Source organism: Chiloscyllium plagiosum, unplaced genomic scaffold, assembly GCF_037043375.1.
Source record: "Chiloscyllium plagiosum isolate Xiang-an unplaced genomic scaffold, Cpla_swu_hap1 HiC_scaffold_44, whole genome shotgun sequence".
Lineage (NCBI taxonomy): Eukaryota > Metazoa > Chordata > Chondrichthyes > Orectolobiformes > Hemiscylliidae > Chiloscyllium > Chiloscyllium plagiosum.
This window is the reverse complement of record NW_028270182.1, coordinates 13,547,708-13,563,528: the sequence shown is the minus strand read 5'-3', so window position 1 is coordinate 13,563,528 and position 15,821 is coordinate 13,547,708. Positions and strand designations below refer to the sequence as shown.

The following is a 15,821-nucleotide window of genomic DNA, read 5'->3' as shown; positions in this document are numbered from 1 at the left end:
AGAGGGGAACCTGCGGGTAGTGGTATCCCTATGCATCTGCTGTCCTTGTTCTTCCAGACAGTGGAATTTGAGAGTTGGCCCAAAGAATGCTTGTCCTGATGGCTGCTGTGTATTTGCTGTCACAGTGCACCACCTGGTACAGGATGTGCAAATTTAAGGTGATTAATGGATTGTCAGACAATTGGTTTGCTTTGTGTTGGGTGCAGGTGAGCTCCTTGGGTGCTGTTGGGGTTGAGTTCATTAGGTCATCCCTGTTCTATAAGGCTGTTGGAACCTGAAAGGGTCAACTCCTTTAAGGAGCTAACCAGCGTATGCGTCTAGTGTTAGTATCATCATTAATGTGTTAGTCTGGAGATTATTTAGGCGGCAGTGCATGCACTTATGTTAAACCCAACATCTCACAAGAGATTATCATGTATCCTATATTATCTACTCATTATCCATGGATATCTAGTTTACCTATGTCTATGTTCTCATCTGGGTAGCCTTTCCCACTTGGTACCATTAGCTCAAATAAAATTAATATGAAGGAGCATATTATAAGCATCATTTGTCTGATTTACTTGCTTATTTACTGGGACTCATTTTACATGAATAATGAGATGTAGTTTACCACAAGACATGGTTTATTATCATTGAAACATAAGACATATACATGCAATTGTATGAAACCTATCTTTCCCAAATAACTTTACAGTTCTTTAATTACTACGTTCTCACACTGGGTTAAAATCTGCTTTCAAAGCACAAGATGTTAAAGGCTTTTATACCACCCAGTTTACTACTGGCTGAACAGAGATTGAGGCTAATCTTTTCAGTCAAAAGGTTCCTGCTTCTTGGTGTTGATGTTACCTCTTGAGTTTTAGCAGCTCTGATTTAAGTGGCCTCTTTAAACACTGTTCTCCAGGTCATCCCAAATAGTGGCATACCATTGTTTATTACATCAGCATGGTAACTCACATACAAATTCCTATGTAGTTCAGCAGTTTGATATAGCAAGGTAATTAACAAAACCACTCACCTAAGGGGTGGTAGTAATATAATAGATGAACACTTTAAAAAAATCACAGTGTGCAAGGCCACAGCCCAAGTACTGGGATCAGAATAGATGGATATTTGATGACTGGCTCCTATGTAGTTACTGCAGTTTGATATTGCGAAGTAATTAACAACATTCAGTTCTTGATCCAAGCTATCTATACCTAACATACGCTTCCTCTTTTTATTGACCAGAGACTCAATATTTCTAGTCACTCAGTGTTCCCAAAACTTCCAAGCTTGCCCTTCAAACTTTTATAGAAGTTCATAAAATCATGATGGGCATGGATAGGATGAGTCAAAAAGTGTCGCGCGAGAAAAGCACAGCAGGTCAGGCAGCATTGAGAAGCAGGAGAATCAACATTTCAGGATAAGATGAATAGACAAGGTCTTTTTACCAGGGGAGGGGAATCCAAAACTAGAGGGCACAGGTTTAAGGTGAGAGGGGAAAGATTTAAAAGGGACCTAAGTACCAACGTTTTCACACAGAGATTGGTGCGTGTATGGAATGAGCTGCCAGAGGTGGTGATGGAGATTCGTACAATTACAACATTTAAAAAGCATCTGGATGGGTACATGAATAGGAAAGGTTCAGAGGGATATGGGCCAAATGCTGGCAAATGGGACTAGATTAATTTAAGATAATCTAGTCCCATTTAAGATCAGCATTGACGAGTTGGACTGAGGGGTTTGTTTCCATGCTGTACATCTCTGTGACACTACAAATGGAACATACTGTCACTGGATTCTCATTACCTAATTTTTCAAGTCTCCCACATACCAGATGTCTCTTTACCTGTGAACAGCCTCCCCCAGTCAACATTTGAAAGTTCCTGTGTAATAACATCAAAATTGACCTTATTCCAATTTAGAAATTTAACTTTTATATCAGGCTTGGTCTTTTCCATAACTATTTTAAAACTAATAAAATTATGTTAAAAATCACACAACACCAGGTTATAGTCCAACAGGTTTAATTGGAAGCACTAGCTTTCGAAGCGCCGCTCCTTCATCAGATAGTTGTGGGGGACACAATTGCAAGACACAGAATTTGTAGCATGTCTTACAATTGAGTCCTCCACTACCACCCTGATGCAGGAACAGCGCTCCGAAAGCTAGTGCTTCCAATTAAACCTGATGGACTATAACCTGGTGTTGTGTGATTTTTAACTTTGTATACCCCAGTCCAACACCGGCATCTCCACATCATGAATAAAATTGATAACTGGTCCAAAATGCTCCCCTCACCAACACCTCAGTCACTTGTCCTGCATTATTTCCCAAGAGAAAGTCGATTTTTGCTCCTACTTGCAAAAGTACATCGACATATTAAGTAATTTGGGGGTGGCACTGCTGCCTCACAATGTCAGGGTCCCAGGTTCAATTCCAGCCTCGGGTGACTTTCTGTGTGGAGTTTGCACATTCTCCCCGTGTCTGCGTAGGTTTCCTCCAGGTGCTCCGGTTTCCTCACACAGTCCAAAGATGTGCAGGTCAGGTGTATTGGCCATGCTAAATTGCCCATAGTGTTAGGTACATTAGTCAGAGGGAAATGGGTCTGGGTGGGTTACTCTTTGGAGGGTCATTGTGGATTTGTTGGGCCGAAGGGCCTGTTTCCACACTGTAGGGAATCTCTTGCACTGATATCAATGTAGTTTAATTCATCAGTCTTACCTCATTTTCCACCAAACTCTTACCCATGTGGTCTTTTTAACTTGCTCCCTTTAATGGTACCAGTCTCTCTTTACTTACTACTGCTTAGGACCCCACCACCACTCCCCCATACCAATTTAAAGTCTCCAGAATAGCACAAGCAAATCTGCCCACTAGGATATTTGTTCCCCTGTTCAGTTGGCTAATGTTGCTTTTAGTGTCCCAAAAGAGCCGTTATTTTCTTTAAAATGGACATTCCCACCATCTACAGTATCTACACAATGCGGATTGGCAAGCTTTAATGAGGACAATCTTGAAAGTGTGAATATGGTTGGCTAAAGTAAACTGGGACATTAGTTTAAAAGATAAGTCAGGAGAGATGCAATGGCAGATATTTAAGACTTGCAAGATATATTCCTGTTGGAAAGAAAAATATAGGGAAGCTTGCACAACCATGGCTAATTAAGGAAATCAAAGATAGGATCAAATTGAAAGAAAAAAACATACAATTCTGTAAGTATTAGCAGAAGCCTGGACAGAGTACAATAAACAGCAAAGAATGACAAAAGATGAATGAGGGATAAACTAGCGTATGAGAGAAAGTTAGAAGTATAAGATGGTAAGCGTTTCTACACATGTTTAAAAAGGAAAAGAGCAAGTGAATGGAGCTGGAGAAGCACAGCAGATAAGACAGCATTGGATGAGCAGGAAAGTGTGTTGGGCTGAGACTCTTCACCAGGACTGGGGAGCACTGAGCATTCCGAACTCCACATCTATTAGCTCTTCCAGCATCTGCAGTCCTTACTGTCTCCAAGTAAAAGTGAGTGTTCTCCTCCAGAGTGGGGAAAATAATAATGGAAAGTAAAATACTGAAATGGTTGGAAACTGTGAGGTCTTTAAAAATGACATCATAAGGATGTTGTGAAACTTGAGAGGGTTCAGAAAAGATTTTCAAGGATGTTGTCAGGGTTGGAGGATTTGAGCCATAGGGAGAGGCTGAATAGGTTGTGGCTGTTTTCCTTGGAGCATCGGAGGCTGAGGGGTGACCTTATAAAGGTTTATAAAATCATGAGAGGCATGCATAGGATAAATAGACAAAGTCTTTTCTCTGGGGTGGGGTGTCCAGAACTAGAGGGCATAGGTTTAGGGTAAGAGGGGAAAAATATAAAACAGACATAAGGGGCAATGTTTTCACACAGAGGGTAGTGGGTTTATGGAATGAGCTGCCAGAGGAAGTGGTGGTGGTTGGTACAATTGCAACATTTAAAAGGCATCTGGATGGGTATATGAATAGGAAGGGTTTGGAGGGATATGAGCCAAGTGCTGGCAGATTAGGTTGGGCTATCTGGTTTCTGTGCTGTACATTTTAATGACTCTATGACAAGTCCTGAAACAGGATGTTTCTATTAGTTCAAAGGTGAATGCTAGTAGGCGTTAGGAATGGTGGATAACGAGAGAAATTGAACCTCTGTTAAGAAAAAGGAGCTTTATATCAGGGAAAGACTGCAAGGGATCAAGTGAATCCCGAGATGAGTATAAGGGCAGTAGGAGTGTACTCAAGAGGGAAATCAGGAGGGCAAAACAGATCAATAAAACCATCTATGTGTGGAACTCAGGAGATGGGTGAGATACTAAGTAAAATATTTCACATCAGCATTTATTGTGAAGCATATGGAAGCTAGACAACTTTGAGAAATAAAATGATATCTTGAAAAGTGTTCATTTTAAAGATAAAGTGAATAGCGAAGGTCTTTTCCCCAGGGCAGGGGAGTACAAAACTAGAGGACAGAAGTTTAATGTGAGAGGGTAAAGATTTAAAAGGGTCCTAAGCAGCAACCTTTTCACACAGAGGGTGGTCCGTGTATGGAATGAGCTGCCAGTGGTAGTAGTGGAGGTTGGTAAAATCACAATATTTGAAAGGCATCTGGATGGGTGCGTGAACAGGAAGGGTTTAGAGGGATATGGACCAAATGCTGACAAATGGGACCAGATTAGTTTAAGATATCTCATCGTCATGGATGAGTTTGACCATGCTGTACAGCTCTATGACTCCATACTGAGTTTGTTTTAATTTTATTCTCTGCATTTCTCTACAAAATATGATACATTTGAATTAGGAGTGGGCCATTGAACCATCATGCCTGTTATGCCATTCAACATGATTGGGGCTGATCTTATTGATCCACATTTTCCGACTACCCCTTGATAAGTCAATAACTTATCTCCCTCTAGTTGCACCACTCTCTGGAGACAAACAACCCTCATAGAAAATTCTTTTCATTTCCACTTTAAATAAGAAACTTTCTATTCTTACTACTTTCCACAATAGAATCCATCCTTTCAACAAGAAGGCAGCTCACCTCCATCTCAAAGGCAGCTAGGGAAAGGAAATAAATACTGTCCTAGCTAGTAATGCCCTTGTCCCAGTAGAGAATAAAAAAAATCCACCTCTCAAGTCACTTCGGTATCTTGTATGTTTCAAGATCACTTCTCACTCTTCTAAACTCCAATTCAATTCTATAGGATGTTGGTTAACTTGAAAGGGTTCAGAAAAGATTTACAAGGCTGTTGCCAGGGTTGAAGGACTTGAGCTATAAGGAGAGGCTGAACAGGCTGGGGCTGTTTTCCCTGGAGCGTCAGAGGCTGAGGGGTGATCTTATAGAGGTTTATAAAATCTTGAGGGGCATGGACAGGGTAAATAGACAAGGTCGTTTCCCTGGGGTGGGAGAATCCAGAACTAGAGGGCATAGGTTTAGGGAGAGAAGGGAAAGATTTAAATGGGACCTAAGGGCCAGCTTTTTCATGCATATACCTCTAAATCCACTCGCCTGGATGGGGGGAGCCCCAACAGCACTGAAGAAGCTCGACACCATCCAGTACAAAGCAGCACTACATCCTCAAACATCCACTCCCTCCACCACCGACGCTCAGTAGCAGCAGCAGCATGTACTATCCACAAGACGCACAGCAGGAATTCACCAAAGATCCTCAGACTGCACCTTCTGAACCCATGACCACTTCCACCTGGAAGGACCAGGGCAGCAGATACATGGGGAACACCAATCCCTGCACGGTCCCCATCCTGAGTTGGGAATATATCGGCCGCTCCTTCAGTGTTGCTGGGTCAGAACCGTGTAACCCCCTCCCTAAAGGCCCTGTGTGGGTGTCCCCGCACCCCCTCCCTAAGGGCCCTGTGTGGGTGTCCCCGCACCCCCTCCCTAAGGGCCCTGTGTGGGTGTCCCCGCACCCCCTCCCTAAGGGCCCTGTGTGGGTGTCCCCGCACCCCCTCCCTAAAGGCCCTGTGTGGGTGTCCCCGCACCCCCTCCCTAAGGGCTCTGTGTGGGTGTCCCCGCCCCCCCCTCCCTAAGGGCCCTGTGTGGGTGTCCCCGCACCCCCTCCCTAAAGGCCCTGTGTGGGTGTCCCCGCACCCCCTCCCTAAGGGCCCTGTGTGGGTGTCCCCGCACCCCCTCCCTAAAGGCCCTGTGTGGGTGTCCCCGCACCCCCTCCCTAAGGGCCCTGTGTGGGTGTCCCCGCCCCCCCTCCCTAAGGGCCCTGTGTGGGTGTCCCCGCCCCCCCTCCCTAAGGGCCCTGTGTGGGTGTCCCCGCACCCCCTCCCTAAGGGCTCTGTGTGGGTGTCCCCGCACCCCCTCCCTAAGGGCCCTGTGTGGGTGTCCCCGCGCCCCCTCCTTAAGGGCCCTGTGTGGGTGTCCCCGCGCCCCCTCCCTAAGGGCCCTGTGTGTGTCCCCGCGCCCCCTCCCTAAGGGCTCTGTGTGGGTGTCCCCGCCCCCCCTCCCTAAGGGCCCTGTGTGGGTGTCCCCCCCTCCCTAAGGGCCCTGTGTGGGTGTCCCCGCACCCCCTCCCTAAGGGCCCTGTGTGGGTGTCCCCCCCTCCCTAAGGGCCCTGTGTGGGTGCCCCCCCCTCCCTAAGGGCCCTGTGTGGGTGTGTCCCCCCATCCCTAAGGGCCCTGTGTGGGTGCCCCCCCTCCCTAAGGGCCCTGTGTGGGTGTCCCCCCCTCCCTAAGGGCCCTGTGTGGGTGTCCCCCCCTCCCTAAGGGCCCTGTGTGGGTGTCCCCCCCTCCCTAAGGGCCCTGTGTGGGTGTCCCCCCATCCCTAAGGGCCCTGTGTGGGTGCCCCCCCTCCCTAAGGGCCCTGTGTGGGTGTCCCCCTCCCTAAGGGCCCTGTGTGGGTGTCCCCCCCCCCTCCTTAAGGGCCCTGTGTGGGTGTCCCCGCCCCCCCTCCCTAAGGGCCCTGTGTGGATGTCCCCGCACCCCCTCCTTAAGGGCCCTGTGTGGGTGTCCCCCCTCCCTAAGGGTCCTGTGTGGGTGTCCCCCCCTCCCTAAGGGCCCTGTGTGGGTGTCCCCCTCCCTAAGGGCCCTGTGTGGGTGTCCCCCTCCCTAAGGGCCCTGTGTGGGTGTGTCCCCCTCCCTAAGGGCCCTGTGTGGGTGTCCCCTCCCTAAGGGCCCTGTGTGGGTGTGTCCCCCTCCCTAAGGGCCCTGTGTGGGTGTGTCCCCTCCCTAAGGGCCCTGTGTGGGTGTGTCCCCTCCCTAAGGGCCCTGTGTGGGTGTCCCCCCCTCCCTAAGGGCCCTGTGTGGGTGCCCCCCCCTCCCTAAGGGCCCTGTGTGGGTGCCCCCCCCCTCCCTAAGGGCCCTGTGTGGGTGTCCCCCCCCCCTCCCTAAGGGCCCTGTGTGGGTGTCCCCCCCCCCTCCCTAAGGGCCCTGTGTGGGTGTCCCCCCCCCCTCCCTAAGGGCCCTGTGTGGGTGTCCCCCCCCCCTCCCTAAGGGCCCTGTGTGGGTGTCCCCCCCCCCCTCCCTAAGGGCCCTGTGTGGGTGTCCCCCCCCCTCCCTAAGGGCCCTGTGTGGGTGTCCCCCCCCCTCCCTATGGGCCCTGTGTGGGTGTCCCCCCCCCCTCCCTATGGGCCCTGTGTGGGTGTCCCCCCCCCCCCTCCCTATGGGCCCTGTGTGGGTGTCCCCCCCCCCTATGGGCCCTGTGTGGGTGTCCCCCCCCCCTCTCCCTATGGGCCCTGTGTGGGTGTCCCCCCCCCCTCCCTATGGGCCCTGTGTGGGTGTCCCCCCCCCCCCTCCCTATGGGCCCTGTGTGGGTGTCCCCCCCCCCTCCCTATGGGCCCTGTGTGGGTGTCCCCCCCCCCCTCCCTATGGGCCCTGTGTGGGTGTCCCCCCCCCCCCCCTCCCTATGGGCCCTGTGTGGGTGTCTCCCCCCCCCCTCCCTATGGGCCCTGTGTGGGTGTCCCCCCCCCCCCTCCCTATGGGCCCTGTGTGGGTGTCCCCCCCCCCCCCCTCCCTATGGGCCTTGTGTGGGTGTCCCCTCCCTATGGGCCTTGTGTGGGTGTCCCCCCCCCCCCCCTATGGGCCCTGTGTGGGTGTCCCCCCCCCCTAAGGGCCCTGTGTGGGTGTCCCCGCCCCCCCTCCCTAAGGGCCCTGTGTGGGTGTCCCCGCCCCCCCTCCCTAAGGGCCCTGTGTGGGTGTCCCCGCCCCCCCCTCCCTAAGGGCCCTGTGTGGGTGTCCCCCCCCTCCCTAAGGGCCCTGTGTGGGTGTCCCCGCCCCCCCTCCCTAAGGGCCCTGTGTGGGTGTCCCCGCCCCCCCTCCCTAAGGGCCCTGTGTGGGTGTCCCCGCCCCCCCTCCCTAAGGGCCCTGTGTGGGTGTCCCCGCCCCCCTCCCTAAGGGCCCTGTGTGGGTGTCCCCCCTCCCTAAGGGCCCTGTGTGGGTGTCCCCCTCCCTAAGGGCCCTGTGTGGGTGCCCCCCCTCCCTAAGGGCCCTGTGTGGGTGTCCCCCTCCCTAAGGGCCCTGTGTGGGTGTCCCCCTCCCTAAGGGCCCTGTGTGGGTGTCCCCCCCTCCCTAAGGGCCCTGTGTGGGTGTCCCCCTCCCTAAGGGCCCTGTGTGGGTGTTCCCCCTCCCTAAGGGCCCTGTGTGGGTGTCCCCGCACCCCCTCCCTAAGGGCCCTGTGTGGGTGTCCCCCTCCCTAAGGGCCCTGTGTGGGTGTCCCCCCCTCCCTAAGGGCCCTGTGTGGGTGTCCCCCTCCCTAAGGGCCCTGTGTGGGTGTTCCCCCTCCCTAAGGGCCCTGTGTGGGTGTCCCCGCACCCCCTCCCTAAGGGCCCTGTGTGGGTGTCCCCCCCTCCCTAAGGGCCCTGTGTGGGTGTCCCCCCCTCCCTAAGGACCCTGTGTGGGTGTCCCCCCCTCCCTAAGGGCCCTGTGTGGGTGTCCCCCCCTCCCTAAGGGCCCTGTGTGGGTGTCCCCCCCTCCCTAAGGGCCCTGTGTGGGTGCCCCCCCCTCCCTAAGGGCCCTGTGTGGGTGCCCCCCCCCCCCCCTAAGGGCCCTGTGTGGGTGTCCCCCCCTCCCTAAGGGCCCTGTGTGGGTGTCCCCCCCTCCCTAAGGGCCCTGTGTGGGTGTCCCCCCCTCCCTAAGGGCCCTGTGTGGGTGTCCCCCCCTCCCTAAGGGCCCTGTGTGGGTGTCCCCCCCTCCCTAAGGGCCCTGTGTGGGTGTCCCCGCACCCCCCGGGTCTGCAGTGGGGTCCAGAAGGTGACTCCAACCCCCACCGTGACTGGAGCCTCTCTGTGTTTTCCGGACACAGTGTGAGCCCATAGCTCTGGCCGAGACAATGAGAGACTTTCCCCCTGGGCTGCAGGCCCCAGGGAAGGCCCGGAGACCCAAATCAGGCCGAGGGGGCGGGCGGGGCGGGATGGAAAACAGCAGGAACGACCCCCGGACCCAGACTCCACTTCCGGTCCGTCCCCCATTCAGGTACATCTACAATTTCCGGTCCGTCCCCCATTCAGGTACATCTACAATTTCCGGTCCGTCCCCCGGCCCCGCCCCTGCCGTGCGGGAGCGCTGCTGTCCCCCTGCCCGAGCGCGGGCGGCCCCTGGGGGGCGCTGGAGGGAGCCCGAGCCCAAAGACTCTGTCCTCCCTCGGTAAAGGGAGGGAGAGAGGAGTGAGAGTGAGAATACAGCTACAAATACAGAGAGGGAGATAGGCAGGCAAGGACAGAGGAGGAGGAGGAGGAAAGGGGGGAGAGAGGGAGAGGGAAGAAGGAGTCAATGGAGGGCCGGTAGGGAGGGAGTGGGCAGAGAGGGAGGGAGAGGTAATGAGGAGAGAGTGTGACAGGTAGGTGAGAGAAGGAATGGAGAGAAGGTAAGGGAGTGGGGAGTGTAAGAATAAAGGGGTTAGGGAAGGGGGGGGAAGAGAGGGAGTGAGTTGGAGAAGGAGGTGGGGGAAGAAAGAAGATAGAGAAGGTGGAATGGACGGGGAGAGGGAAAGGAGAAAGGTTGAAGGAAAGGAGGGGCAGGAGGAGAAAAGGAGGGAGATGGGGGAGAGGGGAAGGGGAAGGGGAGGGGCAGAGAGGGGATGGAGAGGTGGAAGAGAATGGGTTTTATTGATAGGGAGTTAACAAGGGGTGTGGAAGAAAGGGGGCAGCAACAGAAAGGGAGTGGTGTAAACAGGGAGGGGGAAATGAGAGTTGGGAGAGAAATGGAAGTGAGAGTGGGAAGGAGCAGTAGAGAGTGATGTATGGAAGGAGGGGAGAAAGAGTAGGAGTGAGAGAGGAGAAGGAGGGTGAGCATAGTGGTGGTGAAAGAGGAGAGGAGGAGGGACGGAGTGAGAGGGAGGTAGAGAGAGAAGGAGGGTGTACAAGAGAGTGAAAGGGATGGATGGGTAGAGAGAGATGAAAGATGGGAGGAAGAGAAGTGGTGAGGGAAAAGGAAGGAGAGAGGGAAGGGTGAGATAGCAGGGTGGATTAGGGAGGTAGACGGAAGGAGGGAGGAGATGATGGAAGGGCAGTAGGATGGGGTATCAGGTGATGGGGGAATGGATTTGGTGGTTGTCGTCCCCTCTCCTGGCTTGGGTGAGTGGGGTGTGTGAGATTCATTGTGAACCCTGTAACGTGTCTTATGTATCCTTTAATATCATTTATTTTTCATTTTGGATGTTTGAATTCTGAACTAGTTTGTTCTGTGGGTCTGAAGCCATTTAATGGCTAACTGTGAAGATTTCAGTAGTCATAGTAATTTCTTTGACAGCAACTTAACGGGCAGCTAATTTTCAGAACTGATGGGTTGCTGTGCATGTTAGGAGAGTCTGTAATCGAGCAATGTAGTCAATTTTTCATCAGGGTGTCTGAGAAATGTCTTGTTTTTTTTTATCTTTAAGCTCAACCGGAACACCATATCGAAGGGAGGATATACTGGTGTCAGAGGGGGTCCAGAGGAGGCTTACAAGAATAATTGGGCCTCCTGCCAACTGAAGAGACAAGAAATCTCCATGCTGTGAGAAAAAAAAAATTGCCATCTATTCATAAAGGTACATGGCATATGTAAATATTCTTGACACCAGATAATGATAAAGAACGGTGTTCAGAACAGAAGAATTACAGAGAAAACATCCCCGACAGCAGAATGAGCGGACAGGACTAGGAGCATTCCAGATGACCCATTCTGGGTGAACTTTGAGAGACTAAGTTTTAATTTATTGCTTTCTTATTACTTGGTTTTTTATAATTGGGATCTGCGTTATTGAAACAGCATACCATTAGAATTTAGTTCATTTCAGGAATAGGTAGTAGTTAGGGAATAATTGTTCAGTTTGTTAGGAATTCTGTTAATTTGTTAGATAAATAAATTGTTACTTGTTAATTGCTGAGTGAGTGAAAGGATTTCATTTAACCACTCCTTTATAACAGATCGGGGGCTTACAGCCCTTGTCACACATTTTTATCAGACTAGAGGTGAGATGCTCCTTTCTGGGTGTTTCGGTTTTAATTATCAGAGGGCTGTGACACATGGAACTCCCAATCCTAATGCTCCCCACCCCCTCCCTTTTCCACAGCATCCATTCCGCAACTTCTTTCCTCCCATAGTTCTCATGAAAGTTCACAATAATATCCCCAGACTTGATATGGGATCACGGTAGCTATAAGTTTGGGAAGAACTCTTCAGTTGACAGTTGGCTGTACAATCTCTGTCCGATTGCCACTTTGTTATATACCCCTATGACGCATCACATTCTTATTAGTTTCAGGCTGTCAACATCATCAGATTTAAATTTGATTGGTCCTTAGTTTCCAAGTGCCATTTTAAATTAATTGGCATGGCACTCTGCAATGCATTCAACTGAAGTTCACTCTGGACGCTAACTAAAGATCGTACTGGGATGGACATCAGAAGGTGAGCTGTTAGGTAACAGTGCATTATCAGAAGGTCAGGACAGAGGGAGCATCGCACTGTTTGTTGTTCTGTACTGAAAGAATGCTGCAATGTAACAGAGTCAGTTGTGATGTAAGATGTGAATAGGCTGGGGCTTTTTTCCCTGGAGCGTCAAAGTTTGAGGGGTGACCTGAAAGAGGTTTATAAAATCATGAGGGGGCATGGATGGGATGAATAGATAAGGTATTTTTCTTAGGGTGGACGAGTCCAAAACTAGAGAGCATAATCTAAGTTGAGAGGGGAAAGATTTAAAATGGATCTGAAGGGTAACGTTTTCACAGAGGGTGGTGTGTGTATGGAATGAGCTGCCAGAGGAAGTGGTAGAAACAGGTACGATTATAACATTTACAAAGCATCTGGATGGATATAGAAATATGAAGGGTTTAGAAGGATATGGGCCAAATGCTGGCAAATGGGACTAGGTCAGATTGAGGAAGGGTCACCTGACCCGAAATTTTAACTTTGATTTCTCTTCGCAGATCTGTTGAGCTTTTTCAGCAACATCTATTTTTGTTTCATATGTGATCGGCATGGATGAGTTGGACCGAAGGATCTGTTTCTGTGATGTATGACTCTATGTGGAATTTATATCTACCATGATTTGGAGATGCTGGTGTTGAACTGGGGTGTACAAAGTTAAAAATCACACAACACCAGGTTATAGTCCAACAGGTTGAATTGGAAGCACACCAGCTTTCAGAGTGCCACTCCTTCATCAGGTGGTTGTGGAAGACACAATTGTAAGGCACAGAATTTATAGCAAAAATTTACAGCGTGATGTAACTGAAATTATACATTGAAAAATACCTTGATTGTCTGTTGAGTCTTTCATCTGTTCGAATACCATAATAGTTTCACTTCTTACATGTGTAAATCACAAAATCTTTTTTAAAAAGTTGCATTCTCAGGTTAACTGTAACAATTGGTGTTAGCTAGACAATATGTTGAAGGTGATAGCCCCCTGTGTTCTGTTATCTCACTTTTTAGATTAGAATCAATCTAAACATTATGGCATAGACAGAGAACACAAGGCGTTAACACCTTCAACATATTGTCTAGCTAACACCAATTGTTACAGTTAACCTGAGAATGCAACGTTTTCAAAAAAGTTTTGTGATTTACACATGTAAGAATTGAAACTATTATGGTATTCAAACAGATGACAGACTCAACAGACAATCAAGGTATTTCTCAATGTATAATTTCAGTTACATCACGTTGTAAACTTTTTGCTATAAATTCTGTGCCTTACAATTGTGTCCCCCACAACCACCTGATGAAGGAGCGGCACTCTGAAAGCTGGTGTGCTTCCAATTCAACCTGTTGGACTATAACCTGGTGTTGTGTGATTTTTAACTTTATATCTACCATTTGTGTAATTATAGTATTTAGAGCTCATAATTTGAACTAGCAGCATGTGGAGTTTGTGGTATGGGGCAGTTTAATAATTAACTTGTCAGTTTTCTTGGTGCGATGTTTTTAAACCAGATGTGTGAGAGTGTTCCAGTGTAATGATGAGAATTTGATTGCATTCTGTAACTGTTATGATTGAAAATAAACTTTGGAAGGCATTAGCTTGCAAGAATTAAGAATTTATTTTTGCTTAGGGGAACACGCCCATAGATTGGAAAGCTTCTGGTTTCAGTTTGCAGAAGATATAGTTGAGGTTAGATGCAAGAACAGTCTCACATGGAGGAAGGACTTATTTCAGAACAGTAAGGAAAAGGTTACCTCAGTACGATGGTTTTAGCTTGAAAAGTCCAGACCAGAAGTGATTGGTTTGAACTCTGAAGTGCTTATTTGAAGTGATGAAAGTTTAAGCTCAGTTGTGTGATTAATCAAGTAAAACAATATCAGATTGGGAATTCAAAGGAACTGAGAAGTTAAACCTACAGATATAATGGAGAAGGGAACTCTCGTTGTTATTTGAATATGATAAAGTGATGGTGTTTGAAATCAATGGGATTTTATTTTACTGTGTGTTTTGAAATCTTTCGAATCATGTTACATGTCAACAGCTGGGTTTGTTCCATTTTAATCTCCATTTCTTTTGTGTGACAAACTTCTGTTTCATTGCTGAAACCATATCTTCCAAGCTGTCGTTGGATTAGTATTGACAATATTGTTTATCAAATTGTACATTATGACTAACTGCTAAATCATAGAATCCCTACAGTGTGGAAGCAGGCCATTCGGCCCATCGAGTCCACACTGACTCTCTGAGCACTTTCCCGACCAGACCTACCCTCTTACCCTATCCCTGTAACCCTGCATTTCCCATGGCTAATCCATCTGGCCTGCACATCCCTGGGCAATTTAACATGGTCCATCCCCCTTAACCTGCACATCTTTGGATTGTGAGGGGAAACTGGAGCACCCGGAGGAAACCCCATGTAGACAAGGGGAGGATGTGCAAACTCCACATGCAGTCGCCCGAGGCTGGAATCGAACCCGGGTCCTTAGTGCTGTGGGGCAGCAGTGCTAACCACTGAGCTGAGATTGATTCAAAATAGATTGAACAAACTGGGCACCCAGATAGTTTCTGGGAGAACTATAGTAGCAGTAATATATTCAGCCACAGTCTGTAAGCTTATAACCTGTGTTAAATATAAAGTGTTTAATGCCTGACGTGTAAACTGACCAAATTCACTGAATGAACCACGCCCCCCCCCCCCCCCCCCCCCCCCCCCCAACCCTAATGAAGAAGCTACCAACGAGGTTTCCTTTATTTTTGCTTTTTAATTCGGCACAGTTTGGAATTGGCGTAAATGTGGATTAACAAACAAATCACAGTCAGTAAGATCTATAAATTACATGTAGTATATAGCAAACATGATAATGACAAGCATACAAACAAATAGTCACCCAGCTCCTCATGTCTTCTCCGTTTTTCAATAAGGCCAGGGCTGCTCTGATTAGAACAACAAATTCACATTCCCGCCCACCCTGATAACATGCCCTACCCCTTGCTTCACAAGAACCCTTTGCTTGTTAATGTTCAGTTGGCCACATGGGTCTTTTCTTGTGGCGAAAGGAAAATCTCTCAACAGTGTGTGATGATGCTGCTCCTTCAACAAGGTTATTCTGTCCTTGGTTTTTTTTTCAGAGGGGTTGTAAAGGCAGAGGTTCTGATATGTCTGGAAATATCTACTTGAAAAGGCTTTTTTTATATATAAGACTTGTACAATGAAAAGGGAGTGACCAGTTCTCCCAGGTCAAGGTTTTGTTTAGTTTTGGGTTAGTTTAACTGGTGGATCCAAAGAAAGAGCTCCATGGTGAGTCACTGTCACTCTGTCACTCTGTCTGTCTGTCTGTCTGTCTGTCTGTCTCTCTCTCTCTCTCTCTCTCTCTCTCTCTCTCTCTCTCTCTCTGTGCATCGAGGAAGAACCTGTGTTTGCATTTATCCTTTTGCTAAGGGCGGTGTTATGGGATGTTGCACGAATCAGAACAGTTGATTGTTAAGTTACATTTTCATGTCGGTTGGGTTTTCAATTGTTATTCTAAATTTGGTTTTCTTTTGTTCATGTATAAATAAATTCTGTTTTGCTTAAAACAGTGAGTGGTTTGACCTGTTGTATCGGCCCTGAAATATCCATCTGACATCTGCTTAAAACAGCTAGAAAAGTTAAGTTCTGGCCTACCTTCTTAAAATGTTTTGAGGGGGGCTGGCCTGGTCCATTACAGGTGTCTTTATCTTTCTGTCTTACTGTAGAATAAGCTACAATAAATGATTGCAATTTATATACAATAAATGGGTGTTTTCCTGGTGGTGGAAGGAAAAAAGGAGGAATAAAAGTAATGGTATCTAATTTATCTTTCTGACTCACTGTATACATATGCACCAGCATGAGTGATTGAGGGGGAAATTGAAACAAAATACACATTACTGCTGGGCCCTCTTGTAGCGCAGTGGAAAAAAAAT

The 15,821-nt window shown here is 48.9% G+C and overlaps 1 long non-coding RNA gene across 2 annotated transcripts; it reads left to right on the top strand.

The window, feature by feature from the left end:
• The first annotated feature begins 9,534 nt into the window (after positions 1 to 9,534).
• LOC148136925 (uncharacterized) lies at positions 9,535 to 12,579 on the top strand. Of its 2 annotated transcripts, none has more exons than XR_015754328.1 (3): positions 9,535 to 9,613; positions 10,848 to 11,860; positions 12,379 to 12,579. It is a non-coding gene; the product is annotated as an uncharacterized LOC148136925 (long non-coding RNA). The 2 variants fall into 2 exon arrangements; XR_015754329.1 differs by lacking the exon at positions 9,535 to 9,613 and adding an exon at positions 10,186 to 10,542.
• Positions 12,580 to 15,821: the final 3,242 nt, after the last annotated feature.